The following is a 20,585-nucleotide window of genomic DNA, read 5'->3' as shown; positions in this document are numbered from 1 at the left end:
TATTGACCGAAATGTTGGACGCTCGAGCCCACCCGGTGGTGGTGCGGCGCTTTTTTTCCTTTGGGCTGATAGCTCTGAAGAAATGTTCTGACGGTGGTGAGAGTGGAGCATGACTGTCTCCGTGGCGCAATTGGCTAGCGTGATCGGCTGTTAACTGAAAGGTTTGAGGTTCAAGCCCTCCCGGGAGTGGTGTGTTGCTTTTTTTCTTTGGGCTGATAGCTTTGAAGATATGTTCTGATGGTGGTGAGAGTGTAGCAGGACTGTCTCCATGGCGCAATTGGCTAGCGCGATTGGCTGTTAACTGAAACGTTGGAGGTTCGAGCCCACCCGGTGGTGGTGCGGGGTTTTTTTTGGGCTGATAGCTCTGAATAAATGTTCTGACGGTGGTGAGAGTGGAGCACGACTGTCTCCGTGGCGCTATTGGCTAGCGCGATTGGCTGTTAACTGAAACGTTGGAGGTTCGAGCCCACCCGATGGTGGTGCGGCGCTTTTTTTTCTTTGGGCTGATAGCTCTGAAAAAATGATCTGACGGTGGTGAGAGTGGAGCAGGACTGTCTCCGTGGCGCAATTGGCTAGCGCGAGCGGCTGTTAACCGAAAGGTTGGAGGTTCGAGCTCTCCCGGGAGTGGTGTGTTGCTTTTTTCTTTGGGCTGTTAGCTCTGCAGAAATGTTCTGACGGTGGTGAGAGTGGAGCACGACTGTCTCCGTGGCACAATTGCTAGCGCGATGGGCTGTTAACTGAAAGGTTGGAGGTTCGAGCCCTCCCAGGAGTGGTGTGTTGCTTTTTTTTCTTTGGGCTGATAGCTTTGAAGATATGTTCTGGTGGTGGTGAGAGTGGAGCGGGACTGCCTCCGTGGCGCAATTGGCTAGCGCGTTCGGCTCTTAACCGAAAGGTTGGAGGTTCGAGCCCACCCGGTGGTGGTGCAGCGCTTTTTTTCTTTCGGCTGATAGCTTTGAAGATATGTTCTGATGGTGGTGAGAGTGGAGAATGACTCTCTTCATGGCGCAATTGGCTAGCGTGATCGACTGTTAAGCGAAAGTATGGAGGTTTGAGCCCACCCGGTGGTGGTGCGGCGCTTTATTTTTCTTTGGGCTGATAGCTCCGAAGAAATGTTCTGACGATGGTGAGAGTGGAGCATGACTGTCTCCGTGGCGCAATTGGCTAGCGCTATGGGCTGTTAACTGAAAGGTTGGAGGTTCGAGCCCTCCCAGGAGTGGTGTGTTGCTTTTTTTTCTTTGGGCTGATAGCTTTGAAGATATGTTCTGATGCTGGTGAGAGTGAAACAGGACTGTCTTCATGGCGCAATTGGCTAGCGCCATCAGCTGTTAACCGACAGGTTGGAGGTTCGAGCCCACCCGGTGGTGGTGCGGCGCTTTTTTTTCTTTGGCTCATAGCTCTGAAGAAATATTCTGACGGTGGTCAGAATGAAGCCGGACTGTCTCCGATGCGGAAGTGGCTAGCGCGATCGGCTGTTAACCGAAATGTTGGAGGTTCGAGCCCACCCGGGAGTGGTGTGTTGCTTTTTCCTTTGCGCTGATAGCTTTGAACGTATGTTCTGGTGGTGGTGAGAGTGGAGCGGGACTGTCTCCGTAGCGCGATTGGCTAGCGCGATCGGCTGTTAACCAAAAGTTTGGAGGTTCGAGCCCTCCCGGGAGTGGTGTGTTGCTTTTTTTTGCGCCCATAGCTTTGAAGATATGTTCTGGCAGTAGTGAGAGTGGAGCAGAACTGTCTCCGTGGCGATATTGGCTAGCGCGATGGGCTGTTAACCGAAAGGTTGGAGGTTCGAGCCCACCCGATGGTGGTGCGGCGCTTTTTTTCTTTGGGCTGATAGCTCTGGAGAAATGTTCTGACGGTGGTGAGAGTGGAGCATGACTGTCTCCTTGGCGCAATTGGCTAGCGCGATCGGCTGTTAACCGAAAGGTTGGAGGTTCGAGCCCACCCGGTGGTGGTGCGGCGCTTTTTTCCTCTGGGCTGATAGCTTTGAAGAAATGTTATGACGGTGGTGAGAGTGGAGCACGACTGTCTCCGTGGCGCAATTGGCTAGCGCGATCGGCTGTTAACCTAAAGGTTGGAGGTTCGAGCCATCCCGGGAGTGGTGTGTTGCGTTTTTTTCTTTGGGCTGATAGCTTTGAAGATATGTTCTGATGGTGGTGAGAGTGTAGCAGGACTGTCTCCATGGCGCAATTGGCTAGTGCGATCGGCTGTTAACCGGAAAGTTGGAGGTTCGAGCCCACCCGGTGGTGGTGCGGCGCTTTTTTTTCTTTGGGCTGATAGCTCTGAAGAAATGTTCTGACGGTGGTGAGAGTGGAGCACGACTGTCTCCGTGGCGCTATTAGCTAGCGCGATTGGCTGTTAACTGAAACGTTGGAGGTTCGAGCCCACCCGATGGTGGTGCGGCGCTTTTTTTTCTTTGGGCTGATAGCTCTGAAAAAATGTTCTGACGGTGGTTAGTGTGGAGCAGGACTGTCTCCGTGGCGCAATTGGCTAGCGCGATCGGCTGTTAACCGAAAGGTTGGAGGTTCGAGCTCTCCCGAGAGTGCTGTGTTGCTTTTTTCTTTGCGCTGATAGCTTTGAAGATATGTTGTGATGGTGGTGGGAGTGGAGCACGACTGTCTCCGTGGCGCGATTGGCTAGCGCGGTCGGCTGTTAACCAAAACGTTGGAGGTTCGAGCCCACCCGATGGTGGTGCGGCGCATTTTTTTCTTTAGGCTGATAGCTCTGAAGAAATGTTCTGACGGTGGTGAGAGTGGAGCCGGACTGTCTCCGATGCGGAAGTGGCTAGCGCCATCGGCTGTTAACCTTAAGGTTTGAGGTTCGAGCCCACCCGGGAGAGGTGTGTTGCTTTTTTCTTTGCGCTGAAAGCTTTGAACATATGTTCTGGTGGTGGTGAGAGTGGAGCGGGACTGTCTCCGTGGCGCAATTGGCTAGAGCGATCGGCTCTTAACCGAAAGGTTGGAGGTTCGAGCCCACCCGGTGGTGGTGCAGCGCTTTTTTTCTTTCGGCTGATAGCTTTGAAGATATGTTCTGATGGTGGTGAGAGTGAAGCACGACTCTCTTCATGGCGCAATTGGCTAGCGTGATCGACTGTTAAGCGAAAGTGTGGAGGTTTGAGCCCACCCGGTGGTGGTGCGGCGCTTTTTTTTTCTTTGGGCTGATAGCTCTGAAGAAATTTTCTGACGGTGGTGAGAGTGGAGCATGACTGTCTCCGTGGCGCAATTTGCTAGCGCGATGAGCTGTTAACTGAAAGGTTGGAGGTTCGAGCCCTCCCGGGAGTGGTGTGTTGCTTTTTTTTTGGGCTGATAGTTTAGGATATGTTCTGATGATGGTGAGAGTGGAGCAGGACTGTCTCCGTGGCGCAATCGGCTAGCGCGATCGGCTGGTAACCGAAAGTTTGGAGGTTCGAGCCCACCCGGTAGTGGTTCGGCGCTTTTCTTTCTTTGGCTCATAGCTCTGAAGAAATATTCTGACGGTGGTGAGAGTGGAGCACGACTGTCTCCGTGGCGCAATTGGCTAGCGCGATTGGCTGTTTACCGAAACGTTGGAGGTTCGAGCCCACCCGATGGTGGTGCGGCGCTTTTTTGTTTTTGGGCTGATAGCTCTGAAGAAATGTTCTGACGGTGGTCAGAATGGAGCCGGACTGTCTCCGATGCGGAAGTGGCTAGCGCGATCGGCTGTTAACCGAAATGTTGGAGGTTCGAGCCCACCCGGGAGTGGTGTGTTGCTTTTTTCTTTGCGCTGATAGCTTTGAACATATGTTCTGGTGGTGGTGACAGTGTAGCGGGACTGTCTCCGTAGCGCGATTGGCTAGCGCGATCGGCTGTTAACCAAAAGTTTGGAGGTTCGAGCCCTCCCGGGAGTGGTGTGTTGCTTTTTTTTCTTTGCGCTTATAGCTTTGAAGATATGTTCTGACGGTAGTGAGAGTGGAGCATGACTGTCTCCTTGGCGCAATTGGCTAGCGCGATCGGCTGTTAACCGAAAGGTTGGAGGTTCGAGCCCTCCCGGGAGTGGTGTGTTGCTTTTTTCTTTGCGCTGATAGCTTTGAAGTTATGTTCTGATGGTGGTGAGAGTGGAGCACGACTGTCTCCGTGGCGTAATTGGCTAGCGCGATTGGCTGTTAACTGAAACGTTGGAGGTTCGAGCCCACCCGATGGTGGTGCGGCGCTTTTTTTTCTTTGGGCTGATAGCTCTGAAAAAATGATCTGACGGTGGTGAGAGTGGAGCAGGACTGTCTCCGTGGCGCAATTGGCTAGCGCGATCGGCTGTTAACCAAAAGGTTGGAGGTTTGAGCTCTCCCGGGAGTGGTGTGTTGCTTTTTTCTTTGCGCTGATAGCTTTGAAGATATGTTGTGATGGTGGTCGGAGTGGAGCACGACTGTCTCCGTGACGCAATTGGCTAGCGCGGTCGGCTGTTAACCAAAAGTTTGGAGGTTCGAGCCCTCCGGGGAGTGGTGTGTTGCGTTTTTTTCTTTGCGCTTATAGCTTTGAAGATATGTTCTGATGGTGGTGAGAGTGGAGCACGACTGTCTCCGTGGCGTAATTGGCTAGCGCGATGGGGTATTAACCGAAAGGTTGGAGGTTCGAGCCCACCCAGCGGTGGTGCGGCGCTTTTTTTTCTTTGGGCTGATAGCTCTGAAGAAATGTTCTGACGGTGGTGAGAGTGGAGCACGACTGTTTCCATGGCGCAATTGGCTAGCGCGATCGGCTGTTAACCGAAAGGTTGGAGGTTCGAGCCCACCTGGTGGTGGTGCGGTGCTTTTTTTTCTTTGGGCTGTTAGCTCTGAAGAAATGTTCTGACGGTGGTGAGAGTGGAGCACGACTGTCTCCGTGGCACAATTGCTAGCGCGATGGGCTGTTAACTGAAAGGTTGGAGGTTCGAGCACTCCCAGGAGTGGTGTGTTGCTTTTTTTTCTTTGGGCTGATAGCTTTGAAGATATGTTCTGATAGCGGTGAGAGTGGAAGAGGAGTGTCTCCATGGCGCAATTGGCTAGCGCGATTGGCTGTTAACCGAAACGTTGGAGGTTCGAGCCCACCCGGTGGTGGTGCGGCGCATTTTTTTCTTTGGGCTGATAGCTCTGAAGAAATGTTCTGACGGTGGTGAGAGTGGACCCGGACTGTCTCCGATGCGGAAGTGGCTAGCGCGATCGGCTGTTAACCGAAAGGTTTGAGGTTCGAGCCCACCCGGGAGAGGTGTGTTGCTCTTTTCTTTGCGCTGATAGCTTTGAAGATATGTTCTGGTGGTGGTGAGAGTCGAGCGGGACTGCCTCCGTGGCGCAATTGGCTAGCGCGTTCGGCTCTTAACCGAAAGGTTGGAGGTTCGAGCCCACCCGGTGGTGGTGCAGCGCTTTTTTTTCGGCTGATAGCTTTGAAGATATGTTCTGATGGTGGTGAGAGTGGAGCACGACTCTCTTCATGGCGCAATTGGCTAGCGTGATCGACTGTTAAGCGAAAGTATGGAGGTTTGAGCCCACCCGGTGGTGGTGCGGCGCTTTATTTTTCTTTGGGCTGATAGCTCTGAAGAAATGTTCTGACGATGGTGAGAGTGGAGCATGACTGTCTCCGTGGCGCAATTGGCTAGCGCTATGGGCTGTTAACTGAAAGTTTGGAGGTTCGAGCCCTCCCAGGAGTGGTGTGTTGCTTTTTTTTCTTTGGGCTGATAGCTTTGAAGATATGTTCTGATGCTTGTGAGAGTGGAACAGGACTGTCTTCATGGCGCAATTGGCTAGCGCGATCGGCTGTTAACCGAAAGGTTGGAGGTTCGAGCCCACCCGGTGGTGGTGCGGCGCTTTTTTTTCTTGGGCTTATAGCTCTGAAGAAATATTCTGACGGTGCTGAGAGTGGAGCACGACTGTCTCTGTGGCGCAATTGGCTAGCGCGATTGGCTGTTAACCGAAACGTTGGAGGTTCGAGCCCACCCGGTGGTGGTGCGTCGCTTTTTTTTCTTTGGGCTGATAGCTTTGAAGATATGTTCTGATGGTGGTGAGAGTGGAGCAGGACTGTCTCTGTGGCGCAATTGGCTAGCGCGATCGGCTGGTAACCGAAAGGTTGGAGGTTCGAGCCCACGCGGTGGTGGTGCGGTGCTTTTTTTTCTTTGATCTCATAGATTTGAAGATATGTTCTGATGGTGGTGAGAGTGGAACAGGACTGTCTCCGTGGCGCAATTGGCTAGCGCGATCGGCTGTTAACCGAAAGGTTGGAGGTTCGAGCTCTCCCGGGAGTGGTGTGTTGCTTTTTTCTTTGCGCTGATAGCTTTGAAGATATGTTGTGATGGTGGTGGGAGTGGAGCACGACTGTCTCCGTGGCGCAATTGGCTAGCGCGGTTGGCTGTTAACCAAAAGTTTGGAGGTTCGAGCCCTCCCGGGAGTGGTGTGTTGCTTTTTTTTCTTTGCGCTTATAGCTTTGAAGATATGTTCTGATGGTGGTGAGGGTGGAGAACGACTGTCTCCGTGGTGTAATTGGCTAGCGCGATGGGGTATTAACCGAAAGGTTGGAGGTTCGAGCCCACGCGGTGGGGGTGCGGTGCTTTTTTTCTTTGGGCTGATAGCTTTGAAGACATGTTGTGATGGTGGTGAGAGTGGAGCACGACTGTCTCCGTGGCACAATTGGCTAGCGCGATCGGCTGTTAACCGAATGGTTGGAGGTTCGAGCCCACCCGGTGGTGGTGCGGCGCTTTTTTTCTTTGGGCTGATAGCTCTGAAGAAATGTTCTGACGGTGGTGAGAGTGGAGCCGGACTGTCTCCGATGCGGAAGTGGCTAGCGCGATCGGCTGTTAACCGAAAGGTTGGAGGTTCGAGCCCACCCGGGAGAGGTGTGTTGCTTTTTTCTTTGCGCTGATAGCTTTGAACATATGTTCTGGTGGTGGTGAGAGTGGAGCGGGACTGTCTCCGTGGCGCAATTGGCTAGCGCGATCGGCTCTTAACCGAAAGGTTGGAGGTTCGAGCCCACCCGGTGGTGGTGCAGCGCCTTTTTTCTTTCGGCTGATAGCCTTGAAGATATGTTCTGATGGTGGTGAGAGTGGAGCACGACTCTCTTCATGGCGCAATTGGCTAGCGTGATCGACTGTTAAGCGAAAGTATGGAGGTTTGAGCCCACCCGGTGGTGGTGCGGCGCTTTTTTTTCTTTGGGCTGATAGCTTTGAAGATATGTTGTGATGGTGGTGAGAGTGGAGCACGACTGTCTCCGTGGCGCAATTGGCTAGCGCGATGGGCTGTTAACTGAAAGGTTGGAGGTTCGAGCCCTCCCAGGAGTGGTGTGTTGCTTCTTTTTCTTTGGGCTGATAGCTTTGAAGATACGTTCTGATGGTGGTGAGAGTGGAACAGGACTGTCTCCATGGCGCAATTGGCTAGCACGATCGGCTGTTAGCCGAAAGGTTGGAAGTTCGAGCCCACCCGGTGGTGGTGCGGCGCTTTTTTTTCTTTGGCTCATAGCTCTGAAGAAATATTCTGACGGTGGTGAGAGTGGAGCACGACTGTCTCCGTGGCGCAATAGGCTAGCGCGATTGGCTGTTAACCGAAACGTTGGAGGTTCGAGCCCACCCGATGGTGGTGCGGCGCTTTTTTTTTTTGGGCTGATAGCTCTGAAGAAATGTTCTGACGGTGGTGAGAGTGGAGCCGGACTGTCTCCGATGCGGTAGTGGCTAGCGCGATCGGCTGTTAACTGAAAGGTTGGAGGTTCGAGCCCTCCCGGGAGTGGTGTGTTGCTTTTTTTTCTTTGGGCTGATAGCTTAGGATATGTTCTGATGATGGTGAGAGTGGAGCATGACTGTCTCCGTGGCGCAATTGGCTAGCGTGATCGGCTGTTAACTGAAAGGTTGGAGGTTCGAGCCCTCCCGGGAGTGGTGTGTTGCTTTTTTTCTTTGGGCTGATAGCTTTGAAGATATGTTCTGATGGTGGTGAGAGTGGAGCATGACTGTCTCCGTGGCGCAATTGGCTAGCGCGATGGGCTGTTAACCGAAAGGTTGGAGGTTCGAGCCCACCCGATGGTGGTGCGGCGCTTTTTTTCTTTGGGCTGATAGCTCTGGAGAAATGTTCTGACGGTGGTGAGAGTGGAGCATGACTGTCTCCTTGGCGCAATTGGCTAGCGCGATCGGCTGTTAACCGAAAGGTTGGAGGTTCGAGCCCACCCGGTGGTGGTGCGGCGCTTTTTTCCTCTGGGCTGATAGCTTTGAAGAAATGTTCTGACGGTGGTGAGAGTGGAGCGCGACTGTCTCCGTGGCGCAATTGGCTAGCGCGATCGGCTGTTAACCTAAAGGTTGGAGGTTCGAGCCATTCCGGGAGTGGTGTGTTGCTTTTTTTTCTTTGGGCTGATAGCTTTGAAGATATGTTCTGATGGTGGTGAGAGTGGAGCAGGACTGTCTCCGTGGCGCAATTGGCTAGCGCGATCGGCTGGTAACCGAAAGGTTGGAGGTTCGAGCCCACGCGGTGGTGGTGCGGTGCTTTTTTTTCTTTGATCTCATAGATTTGAAGATATGTTCTGATGGTGGTGAGAGTGGAGCACGACTGTCTTCGTGGCGCAATTGGCTAGCGCGATGGGCTGTTAACTGAAAGGTTGGAGGTTCGAGCCCTCCCAGAAGTGGTGTGTTGCTTTTTTTTCTTTGGGCTGATAGCTTTGAAGATATGTTCTGATGGTGGTGAGAGTGGAACAGGACTGTCTCCGTGGCGCAATTGGCTAGCGCGATGGGTTGTTAACTGAAAGGTTGGAGGTTCGAGCCCTCCCGGGAGTGGTGTGTTGCTTTTTTTTCTTTGGGCTGATAGCTTTGAAGATATGTTCTGATAGCGGTGAGAGTGGAACAGGACTGTCTCCATGGCGCTATTGTCTAGCGCGATTGGCTGTTAACCGAAACGTTGGAGGTTCGAGCCCACCCGATGGTGGTGCGGCGCATTTTTTTCTTTAGGCTGATAGCTCTGAAGAAATGTTCTGACGGTGGTGAGAGTGGAGCCGGACTGTCTCCGATGCGGAAGTGGCTAGCGCGATCGGCTGTTAACCTTAAGGTTTGAGGTTGGAGCCCACCCGGGAGAGGTGTGTTGCTTTTTTCTTTGCGCTGAAATCTTTGAACATATGTTCTGGTGGTGGTGAGAGTGGAGCGGGACTGTCTCCGTGGCGCAATTGGCTAGCGCGATCGGCTCTTAACCGAAAGGTTGGAGGTTCGAGCCCACCCGGTGGTGGTGCAGCGCTTTTTTTCTTTCGGCTGATAGCTTTGAAGATATGTTCTGATGGTGGTGAGAGTGGAGCACGAATCTCTTCATGGCGCAATTGGCTAGCGTGATCGACTGTTAAGCGAAAGTATGGAGGTTTGAGCCCACCCGGTGGTGGTGCGGCGCTTTTTTTTCTTTGGGCTGATAGCTCTGAAGAAATGTTCTGACGGTGGTGAGAGTGGAGCATGACTGTCTCCGTGGCGCAATTGGCTAGCGCGATCGGCTGTTAACTGAAAGGTTGGAGGTTCGAGCCCTCCCGGGAGTGGTGTGTTGCTTTTTTTTCTTTGGGCTGATAGCTTAGGATATGTTCTGATGATGGTGAGAGTGGAGCATGACTGTCTCCGTGGCGCAATTGGCTAGCGTGATCGGCTGTTAACTGAAAGGTTGGAGGTTCGAGCCCTCCCGGGAGTGGTGTGTTGCTTTTTTTCTTTGGGCTGATAGCTTTGAAGATATGTTCTGATGGTGGTGAGAGTGGAGCAGGACTGTCTCCATGGCGCAATTGGCTAGCGCGATCGGCTGTTAGCCGGAAGGTTGGAGGTTCGAGCCCACTCGGTGGTGGTGCGGCGCTTTTTTTTCTTTGGGCTGATAGCTCTGAAGAAATTTTCTGACGGTGGTGAGAGTGGAGCACGACTGTCTCCGTGGCGCTATTAGCTAGCGCGATTGGCTGTTAACTGAAACGTTGGAGGTTCGAGCCCACCCGATGGTGGGACGGCGCTTTTTTTTCTTTGGGCTGATAGCTCTGAAAAAATGTTCTGACGGTGATGAGAGTGGAGCAGGACTGTCTCCGTGGCGCAATTGGCTAGCGCGATCGGCTGTTAACCGAAAGGTTGGAGGTTCGAGCTCTCCCGGGAGTGGTGTGTTGCTTTTTTCTTTGCGCTGATAGCTTTGAAGATATGTTGTGATGGTGGTGGGAGTGGAGCACGACTGTCTCCGTGGCGCAATTGGCTAGCGCGGTCGGCTGTTAACCAAAAGTTTGGAGGTTCGAGCCCTCCCGGGAGTGATGTGTTGCTTTTTTTTCTTTGCGCTTATAGCTTTGAAGATATGTTCTGATGGTGGTGAGAGTGGAGCACGACTGTCTCCGTGGCGTAATTGGCTAGCGCGATGGGGTATTAACCGAAAGGTTGGAGGTTCGAGCCCACCCAGCGGTGGTGCGGCGCTTTTTTTTCTTTGGGCTGATAGCTCTGAAGAAATGTTCTGACGGTGGTGAGAGTGGAGCACGACTGTTTCCATGGCGCAATTGGCTAGCGCGATCGGCTGTTAACCGAAAGGTTGGAGGTTCGAGCCCACCTGGTGGTGGTGCGGTGCTTTTTTTTCTTTGGGCTGTTAGCTCTGAAGAAATGTTCTGACGGTGGTGAGAGTGGAGCACGACTGTCTCCGTGGCACAATTGGCTAGCGCGATTGGCTGTTAACTGAAAGGTTGGAGGTTCGAGCCCTCCCGGGAGTGGTGTGTTGCTTTTTTTTCTTTGGGCTGATAGCTTAGGATATGTTCTGATGATGGTGAGAGTGGAGCATGACTGTCTCCGTGGCGCAATTGGCTAGCGTGATCGGCTGTTAACTGAAAGGTTGGAGGTTCGAGCCCTCCCGGGAGTGGTGTGTTGCTTTTTTTCTTTGGGCTGATAGCTTTGAAGATATGTTCTGATGGTGGTGAGAGTGGAGCAGGACTGTCTCCATGGCGCAATTGGCTAGCGCGATCGGCTGTTAGCCGGAAGGTTGGAGGTTCGAGCCCACTCGGTGGTGGTGCGGCGCTTTTTTTTCTTTGGGCTGATAGCTCTGAAGAAATTTTCTGACGGTGGTGAGAGTGGAGCACGACTGTCTCCGTGGCGCTATTAGCTAGCGCGATTGGCTGTTAACTGAAACGTTGGAGGTTCGAGCCCACCCGATGGTGGGACGGCGCTTTTTTTTCTTTGGGCTGATAGCTCTGAAAAAATGTTCTGACGGTGATGAGAGTGGAGCAGGACTGTCTCCGTGGCGCAATTGGCTAGCGCGATCGGCTGTTAACCGAAAGGTTGGAGGTTCGAGCTCTCCCGGGAGTGGTGTGTTGCTTTTTTCTTTGCGCTGATAGCTTTGAAGATATGTTGTGATGGTGGTGGGAGTGGAGCACGACTGTCTCCGTGGCGCAATTGGCTAGCGCGGTCGGCTGTTAACCAAAAGTTTGGAGGTTCGAGCCCTCCCGGGAGTGATGTGTTGCTTTTTTTCTTTGCGCTTATAGCTTTGAAGATATGTTCTGATGGTGGTGAGAGTGGAGCAGGACTGTCTCCGTGGCGCAATTGGCTAGCGCGATCGGCTGGTAACCGAACGGTTGGAGGCTCGAGCCCTCCCAGGAGTGGTGTGTTGCTTTTTTTTCTTCGGGTTGATAGCTTTGAAGATATGTTCTGATGGTGGTGAGAGTGGAACAGGACTGTCTCTAAGGCGCAATTGGCTAGCGCTATCGGCTGTTAACCGAAAAGTTGGAAGTTCGAGCCCACCCGGTGGTGGTGCGGCGCTTTTTTTTCTTTGGCTCATAGCTCTGAAGAAATATTCTGACGGTGGTGAGAGTGGAGCACGACTGTCTCCGTGGCGCAATTGGCTAGCGTGATTGGCTGTTAACCGAAACGTTGGAGGTTCGAGCCCACCCGATGGTGGTGCGGCGCTTTTTTGTTTTTGGGCTGATAGCTTTGAAGATATGTTCTGATGGTGGTGAGAGTGGAGCAGGATTGTCTCCGTGGCGCAATCGGCTAGCGAAATCGGCTGGTATCCGAAAGGTTGGAGGTTCGAGCCCACGCGGTGGTGGTGTGGTGCTTTTTTTTCTTTAGGCTGATAGCTTTGAAGATATGTTGTGATGGTGGTGAGAGTGGAGCACGACTGTCTCCGTGGCGCAATTGGCTAGCGTGATGGGCTGTTAACTGTAAGGTTGGAGGTTCGAGCCCTCCCAGCAGTGGTGTGTTGCTTTTTTTTTCTTTGCGCCTATAGCTTTGAAGATATGTTCTGACGGTAGTGAGAGTGGAGCAGGACTGTCTCCGTGGCGCAATTGGCTAGCGCGAGGGGCTGTTAACCGAAAGGTTGGAGGTTCTAGCCCACCCGGTGGTGGTGCGGCGCTTTTTTTTCTTTGGGCTGATAGCTCTGAAGAAATGTTCTGACGGTGGTGAGAGTAGAGCACGACTGTCTCCGTGGCGCTATTGGCTAGCGCGATTGGCTGTTAACTGAAACGTTGGAGGTTTGAACCCACCCGATGGTGGTGCGGCGCTTTTCTTTCTTTGGGCTGATAGCTCTGAAAAAATGTTCTGACGGTGGTGAGAGTGGAGCAGGACTGTCTCCGTGGCGCAATTGGCTAGCGCGATCGGCTGTTAACCGAAAGGTTGGAGGTTTGAGCTCTCCCGGGAGTGGTGTGTTGCTTTTTTTTCTTTGGGCTGATAGCTTTGAAGATATGTTCTGATGGTGGTGAGAGTGGAGCAGCACTGTCTCCGTGGCGCAATCGGCTAGCGAAATCGGCTGGTATCCGAAAGGTTTGAGGTTCGAGCCCACGCGGTGGTGGTGTGGTGCTTTTTTTTCTTTGGGCTGATAGCTTTGAAGATATGTTGTGATGGTGGTGAGAGTGGAGCACGGCTGTCTCCGTGGCGCAATTGGCTGGCGCGATGGGCTGTTAACTGTAAGGTTGGAGGTTCGAGCCCTCCCAGGAGTGGTGTGTTGCTTTTTTTTTTCTTTGGGCTGATAGCTTTGAAGATATGTTCTGATGGTGGTGAGAGTGGAACAGGACTGTCTCCATGGCGCAATTGGCTAGCGCGATTGGCTGTTAACCGAAAGGTTGGAGGTTCGAGCCCACCCTGTGGTGGTGCGGCGCTTTTTTTTCTTTGGGCTCATAGCTCTGAAGAAATGTTCTGACGGTTGTGAGAGTGGAGCACGACTGTCTCCGTGGGGCAATTGGCTAGCGCGATTGGCTGTTAACCGAAACGTTGGAGGTTCGAGCCCACCCGATGGTGGTGCGGCGCTTTTTTTTCTTTGGGCTGATAGCTTTGAAGAAAAGTTCTGACGGTGGTGAGAGTAGAGCCGGAGTGTCTCCAATGCGGAAGTGGCTAGCGCGATCAGCTGGTAACCGAAATGTTGGAGGTTCGAGCCCACCCGGGAGTGGTGTGTTGCTTTTTTCTTTGCGCTGATAGCTTTGAACATATGTTCTGGTGGTGGTGAGAGTGGAGCAGGAGTGTCTCCGTTGCACGATTGGCTAGCGCGATCGGCTGTTAACCGAAAGGTTGGAGGTTCGAGCCCACCCGGTGGTGGTGCGGCGCTTTATTTTCTTTCGTCTTATAGCTTTGAAGATATGTTCTGATGGTTGTGAGAGTGGAGCAGGACTGTCTCCGTGGCGCAATTGGCTAGCGCGATCGGCTCTTAACAGAAAAGTTGGAGGTTCGAGCCCTCTCGGGAGTGGTGTGTTGCTTTTTTCTTTGCGCTTATAGCTTTTGTTCTGATGATGGTGAGAGTGGAGCATGACTGTCTCCGTGGCGCAATTGGCTAGCGCGATCGGCTGTTTACCGAAAGGTTCGAGCTTCAAGCCCTCCCGAAGTGGTGTGTTGCTTTTTTCTTTGCGCTGATAGTTTTGGAGATATGTTCTGTTGGTGGTGAGAAAGGAGCCCGACTCTCTCCGTGGCGCAATTGGCTAGCGCGATCGGCTGTTAACCAAAAGGTTGGAGGTTTGAGCCCACCCGGTGGTGGTGCGGCGCTTTTTTCCTTTGGGCTGATAGCTCTGAAGATATGTTCTGACGGTAGTGAGAGTGGAGCAGGGCTGTCTCCGCGGCGCAATTGGCTAGCGCGATGGGCTGTTAACCGAAAGGTTGGAGGTTCGAGCCCACCCGGTGGTGGTGCGGCGCTTTTTTTCCTTTGGGCTGATAGCTCTGAAGAAATGTTCTGACGGTGGTGAGAGTGGAGCATGATTGTCTCCGTGGCGCAATTGGCTAGCGTGATCGGCTGTTAACTGAAAGGTTGGAGGTTCGAGCCCTCCCGGGAGTGGTGTGTTGCTTTTTTTCTTTGGGCTGATAGCTTTGAAGATATGTTCTGATGGTGGTGAGAGTGGAGCAGGACTGTCTCTGTGGCACAATCGGCTAGCGCGATCGGCTGGTAACCGAAAGGTTGGAGGTTCGAGCCCGCGCGGTGGTGGTGCGGTTCTTTTTTTTCTTTGGGCTGATAGCTTTGAAGATATTTGTGGTGGTGGTGAGAGTGGAGCACGGCTGTCTCCGTGGCACAATTGGCTAGCGCGATGGGCTGTTAACTGAAAGGTTGGAGGTTCGAGCCCTCCCAGGAGTGGTGTGTTGCTTTTTTTTCTTTGGGCTGATAGCTTTGAAGATATGTTCTGATGGTGGTGAGAGTGGAGCAGGACTGTCTCCATGGCGCAATTGTCTAGCGCGATCGGCTGTTAACCGGAAGGTTGGAGGTTCGAGCCCACGCGGTGGTGGTGCGGCGCTTTTTCTTCTTTGGGCTGATAGCTCTGAAGAAATGTTCTGACAGTGGTCAAAGTGGAGCATCACTGTCTCCGTGGCGCAACTGGCTAGCGCGATTGGCTGTTAACCGAAACGTTGGAGGTTCGAGCCCACCCGATGGTGGTGCGGCGCTTTTTTTTCTTTGGGCTGCTAGCTCTGAAGAAGTGTTCTGACGGTGGTGAGAGTGAAGCAGGACTGTCTCCGTGGCGCAATTGGCTAGCGCGATCGGCTGGTAACTGAAAGGTTGGAGGTTCGAGCCCACCCGATGGTGGTGCTTCGCTTTTATTTCTTTGGGCTGATAGCTCTGAAGAAATGTTCTGATTGTGGTGAGAGTGGAGCACGACTGTCTCCGTTGCGTAATTGGCTAGCGCGATGGGCTGTTAACCGAAAGGTTGCAGGTTCGAACCCACCCGATGGTGGTGCTTCGCTTTTATTTCTTTGGGCTGATAGCTCTGAAGAAATGTTCTGACGGTGGTGAGAGTGGAGCAGGACTGTCTCCTTGGCGCAATTGGCTAGCGCGATCGGCTGTTAACCGAAAGGTTGGAGGTTTGAACCCTCCCGGGAGTGGTGTTTTGCTTTTTTCTTTGCGCTGATAGCTTTGAAGATATGTTCTGATGGTGGTGAGAGTGGAGCACGACTGTCTCCGTGGCGTAATTGGCTAGCGCGATGGGCTATTAACCGAAAGGTTGGACGCTCGAGCCCACCCGGTGGTGGTGCGGCGCTTTTTTTCCTTTGGGCTGATAGCTCCTAAGAAATGTTCTGACGGTGGTGAGAGTGGAGCATGACTCTCTCCATGGCGCAATTGGCTAGCGCGATCGGCTGTTAACTGAAAGGTTGGAGGTTCGAGCCCTCCCGGGAGTGGTGTGTTGCTTTTTTTTCTTTGGGCTGATAGCTTTGAAGATATGTTCTGATGGTGGTGAGAGTGGAGCAGGACTGTCTCCGTGGCGCAATCGGCTAGCGAAATCGGCTGGTATCCGAAAGGTTTGAGGTTCGAGCCCACGCGGTGGTGGTGTGGTGCTTCTTTTTCTTTGGGCTGATAGCTTTGAAGATATGTTGTGATGGTGGTGAGAGTGGAGCACGACTGTCTCCGTGGCGCAATTGGCTAGCGCGATGGGCTGTTAACTGTAAGGTTGGAGGTTCGAGCCCTCCCAGGAGTGGTGTGTTGGTTTTTTTCTTTGGGCTGATAGCTTTGAAGATATGTTCTGATGGTAATGAGAGTGGAACAGGACTGTCTCCATGGCGCAATTGGCTAGCGCGATTGGCTGTTAACCGAAAGATTGGAGGTTTGAGCCCACCCGGTGGTGGTGCGGCGCTTTTTTTTCTTTGGTCTCATAGCTCTGAAGAAATGTTCTGACGGTGGTGAGAGTGGAGCACGACTGTCTCCCTGGGGCAATTGGCTAGCGCGATTGGCTGTTAACCGAAACGTTGGGGGTTCGAGCCCACCCGATGGTGGTGCGGCGCTTTTTTTTCTTTGGGCTGATAGCTTTGAAGAAAAGTTCTGACGGTGGTGAGAGTGGAGCCGGACTGTCTCCGATGCGGAAGTGGCTAGCGCGATCAGCTGTTAACCGAAATGTTGGAGGTTCGAGCCCACCCGGGAGTGGTGTGTTGCTTTTTTCTTTGCGCTGATAGCTTTGAACATATGTTCTGGTGGTGGTGAGAGTGGAGCGGGAGTGTCTCCGTTGCACGATTGGCTAGCGCGATCGGCTGTTAACCGAAAGGTTGGAGGTTCGAGCCCACCCGGTGGTGGTGCGGCACTTTTTTTTCTTTCGTCTTATAGCTTTGAAGATATGTTCTGATGGTTGTGAGAGTGGAGCAGGACTGTCTCCGTGGCGCAATTGGCTAGCGCGATCGGCTGTTAACAGAAAAGTTGGAGGTTCGAGCCCTCTCGGGAGTGGTGTGTTGCTTTTTTCTTTGCGCTTACAGCTTTTGTTCTGATGGTGGTGAGAGTGGAGCATGACTGTCTCCGCGGCGCAATTGGCTAGCGCAATCGGCTGTTAACCGAAAGGTTCGAGGTTCAAGCCCTCCCGGCAGTGGTGTGTTGCTTTTTTCTTTGCGCTGATAGCTTTGGAGATATGTTCTGTTGGTGGTGAGAAAGGAGCACGACTCTCTCCGTGGCGCAATTGGCTAGCGCGATCGGCTGTTAACCAAAAGGTTGGAGGTTCGAGCCCACCCGGTGGTGGTGCGGCGCTTTTTTCCTTTGGGCTGATAGCTCTGAAAAATGTTCTGACGGTAATGAGAGTGGAGCAGGCCTGTCTCCTTGGCGCAATTGGCTAGCGCGACGGGCTGTTAACCGAAAGGTTGGAGGTTCGAGCCCATCCGATGGTGGTGCGGCACTTTTTTTTCTTTGGGCTGATAGCTCTGGAGAAATGTTCTGACGGTGGTGAGAGTGGAGCATGACTGTCTCCTTGGCGCAATTGGCTAGCGCGATCGGCTGTTAACCGAAAGGTCGGAGGTTCGTGCCCTCCCGGGAGTAATGTGTTGCTTTTTTCTTTGCGCTGATAGCTTTGAAGATATGTTCTGATGGTGGTGAGAGTGGAGCACGACTGTCTCCGTGGCGTAATTGGCTAGCGCGATGGGCTATTAACCGAAATGTTGGACGCTCGAGCCCACCCGGTGGTGGTGCGGCGCTTTTTTTCCTTTGGGCTGATAGCTCTGAAGAAATGTTCTGACGGTGGTGAGAGTGGAGCATGACTGTCTCCGTGGCGCAATTGGCTAGCGTGATCGGCTGTTAACTGAAAGGTTGGAGGTTCGAGCCCTCCCGGGAGTGGTGTGTTGCTTTTTTTCTTTGGGCTGATAGCTTTGAAGATATGTTCTGATGGTGGTGAGAGTGGAGCAGGACTGTCTCTGTGGCACAATCGGCTAGCGCGATCGGCTGGTAACCGAAAGGTTGGAGGTTCGAGCCCACGCGGTGGTGGTGCGGTGCTTTTTTTTTCTTTGGGCTGATAGCTTTGAAGATATTTGTGATGGTGGTGAGAGTGGAGCACGGCTGTTTCCTAGCACAATTGGCTAGCGCGATGGTCTGTTAACTGAAAGGTTGGAGGTTCGAGCCCTCCCAGGAGTGGTGTGTTGCTTTTTTTTCTTTGGGCTGATAGCTTTGAAGATATGTTCTGATGGTGGTGAGAGTGGAGCAGGACTGTCTCCATGGCGCAATTGGCTAGCGCGATCGGCTGTTAACCGGAAGGTTGGAGGTTCGAGCCCACCCGGTGGTGGTGCGGCGCTTTTTTTTTCTGTGGGCTGATAGCTCTGAAGAAATGTTCTGACGGTGGTGAGAGTGGAGCACGACTGTCTCCGTGGCGCAATTGGCTAGCGCGATTGGCTGTTAACCGAAACGTTGGAGGTTCGAGCCCACCCGATGGTGGTGCGGCGCTTTTTTTTTCTTTGGGCTGATAGCTCTGAAGAAATGTTCTGACGGTGGTGAGAGTGAAGCAGGACTGTCTCCGTGGCGCAATTGGCTAGCGCGATCGGCTGTTAACTGAAAGATTGGAGGTTCGAGCCCTCCTGGGAGTGGTGTGTTGCTTTTTTTCTTTGGGCTGATAGCTTTGAAGATATGTTCTGATGGTGGTGAGAGTGGAGCACGACTGTCTCCGTGGCGTAATTGGCTAGCGCGATGGGCTATTAACCGAAAGGTTGGACGCTCGAGCCCACCCGGTGGTGGTGCGGCGCTTTTTTTCCTTTGGGCTGATAGCTCTGAAGAAATGTTCTGACGGTGGTGAGAGTGGAGCATGACTGTCTCCATGGCGCAATTGGCTAGCGCGATCGGCTCTTAACTGAGAGGTTGGAGGTTCGAGCCCTCCCGGGAGTGGTGTGTTGCTTTTTTTTTCTTTGGGCTGATGGCTTTGAAGATATGTTCTGATGGTGGTCAGAGTGAAGCAGGACTGTCTCTGTGGCACAATCGGCTAGCGCGATCGGCTGGTAACCGAAAGGTTGGAGGTTCGAGCCCACGCGGTGGTGGTGCGGTTCTTTTTTTTCTTTGGGCTGATAGCTTTGAAGATATTTGTGATGGTGGTGAGAGTGGAGCACGGCTGTCTCCGTGGCAAAATTGGCTAGCGCGATGGGCTGTTAACTGAAAGGTTGGAGGTTCGAGCCCTCCCAGGAGTGGTGTGTTGCTTTTTTTTCTTTGGGCTGATAGCTTTGAAGATATGTTCTGATGGTGGTGAGAGTGGAGCATCACTGTCTCCGTGGCGCAATTGGCTAGCGCGATTGGCTGTTAACCGAAACGTTGCAGGTTCGAGCCCACCCGATGGTGGTGCGGCGCTTTTTTTCTTTGGGCTGATAGCTCTGAAGAAATGTTCTGACGGTAGTGAGAGTGAAGCAGGACTGTCTCCGTGGCGCAATTGGCTAGCGCGATCGGCTGTTAACTGAAAGGTTGGAGGTTCGAGCCCACCCGATGGTGTTGCTTCGCTTTTATTTCTTTGGGCTGATAGCTCTGAAGAAATGTTCTGATGGTGGTGAGAGTGGAGCACGACTGTCTCCGTTGCGTAATTGGCTAGCGCGATGGGCTGTTAACCGAAAGGTTGCAGGTTCGAGCCCACCCGATGGTGGTGCTTCGCTTTTATTTCTTTGGGCTGATAGCTTTGAAGAAATGTTCTGACGGTGGTGAGAGTGGAGCAGGACTGTCTCCTTGGCGCAATTGGCTAGCGCAATCGGCTGTTAACCGAAAGGTTGGAGATTCGAACCCTCCCGGGAGTGGTGTTTTGCTTTTTTCTTTGCGCTGATAGCTTTGAAGATATGTTCTGATGGTGGTGAGAGTGGAGCACGACTGGCTCCGTGGCGTAATTGGCTAGCGCGATGGGCTATTAACCAAAATGTTGGACGCTCGAGCCCACCCGGTGGTGGTGCGGCGCTTTTTTTCCTTTGGGCTGATAGCTCTGAAGAAATGTTCTGACGGTGGTGAGAGTGGAGCATGACTGTCTCCATGGCGCAATTGGCTAGCGCGATCGGCTGTTAACTGAAAGGTTGGAGGTTCGAGCCCTCCCGGGAGTGGTGTGTTGCTTTTTTTTCTTTGGGCTGATAGCTTTGAAGATATGTTCTGATGGTGGTGAGAGTGGAGCAGGACTGTCTCCGTGGCGCAATCGGCTAGCGAAATCGGCTGGTATCTGAAAGGTTGGAGGTTCGAGCCCACGCGGTGGTGGTGTGGTGCTTTTTTTTCTTTGGGCTGATAGCTTTGAAGATATGTTGTGATGGTGGTGAGAGTGGAGCACGACTGTCTCCGTGGCGCAATTGGCTAGCGCGATGGGCTGTTAACTGTAAGGTTGGAGGTTCGAGCCCTCCCAGGAGTGGTGTGTTGCTTTTTTTTCTTTGGGCTCATAACTCTGAAAAAATGTTCTGATGGTGGTGAGAGTGGAGCAGGACTGTCTCTGTGGCACAATCGGCTAGCGCGATCGGCTGGTAACCGAAAGGTTGGAGGTTCGAGCCCGCGCGGTGGTGGTGCGGTTCTTTTTTTTCTTTGGGCTGATAGCTTTGAAGATATTTGTGGTGGTGGTGAGAGTGGAGCACGGCTGTCTCCGTGGCACAATTGGCTAGCGCGATGGGCTGTTAACTGAAAGGTTGGAGGTTCGAGCCCTCCCAGGAGTGGTGTGTTGCTTTTTTTTCTTTGGGCTGATAGCTTTGAAGATATGTTCTGATGGTGGTGAGAGTGGAGCAGGACTGTCTCCATGGCGCAATTGTCTAGCGCGATCGGCTGTTAACCGGAAGGTTGGAGGTTCGAGCCCACGCGGTGGTGGTGCGGCGCTTTTTCTTCTTTGGGCTGATAGCTCTGAAGAAATGTTCTGACAGTGGTCAAAGTGGAGCATCACTGTCTCCGTGGCGCAACTGGCTAGCGCGATTGGCTGTTAACCGAAACGTTGGAGGTTCGAGCCCACCCGATGGTGGTGCGGCGCTTTTTTTTCTTTGGGCTGATAGCTCTGAAGAAGTGTTCTGACGGTGGTGAGAGTGAAGCAGGACTGTCTCCG

General features: G+C 52.8%; 2 non-coding genes across 2 annotated transcripts; both read left to right on the top strand.

The window, feature by feature from the left end:
• Positions 1–846: 846 nt before the first annotated feature.
• TRNAK-CUU (transfer RNA lysine (anticodon CUU)) lies at positions 847–920 on the top strand. The gene has a single exon. It is a non-coding gene; the product is annotated as a tRNA-Lys (tRNA).
• Positions 921–5,258: 4,338 nt separating this feature from the next.
• Positions 5,259–5,332, top strand: TRNAK-CUU (transfer RNA lysine (anticodon CUU)). Its single transcript has one exon. It is a non-coding gene; the product is annotated as a tRNA-Lys (tRNA).
• The last annotated feature ends 15,253 nt before the right edge of the window (positions 5,333–20,585 follow it).

This window comes from Rhipicephalus microplus, unplaced genomic scaffold (genome assembly GCF_043290135.1).
Source record: "Rhipicephalus microplus isolate Deutch F79 unplaced genomic scaffold, USDA_Rmic scaffold_12, whole genome shotgun sequence".
NCBI lineage: Eukaryota > Metazoa > Arthropoda > Arachnida > Ixodida > Ixodidae > Rhipicephalus > Rhipicephalus microplus.
Note: the sequence above shows the minus strand (reverse complement) of the source record. Positions and strands in the feature narration are given on the sequence as shown.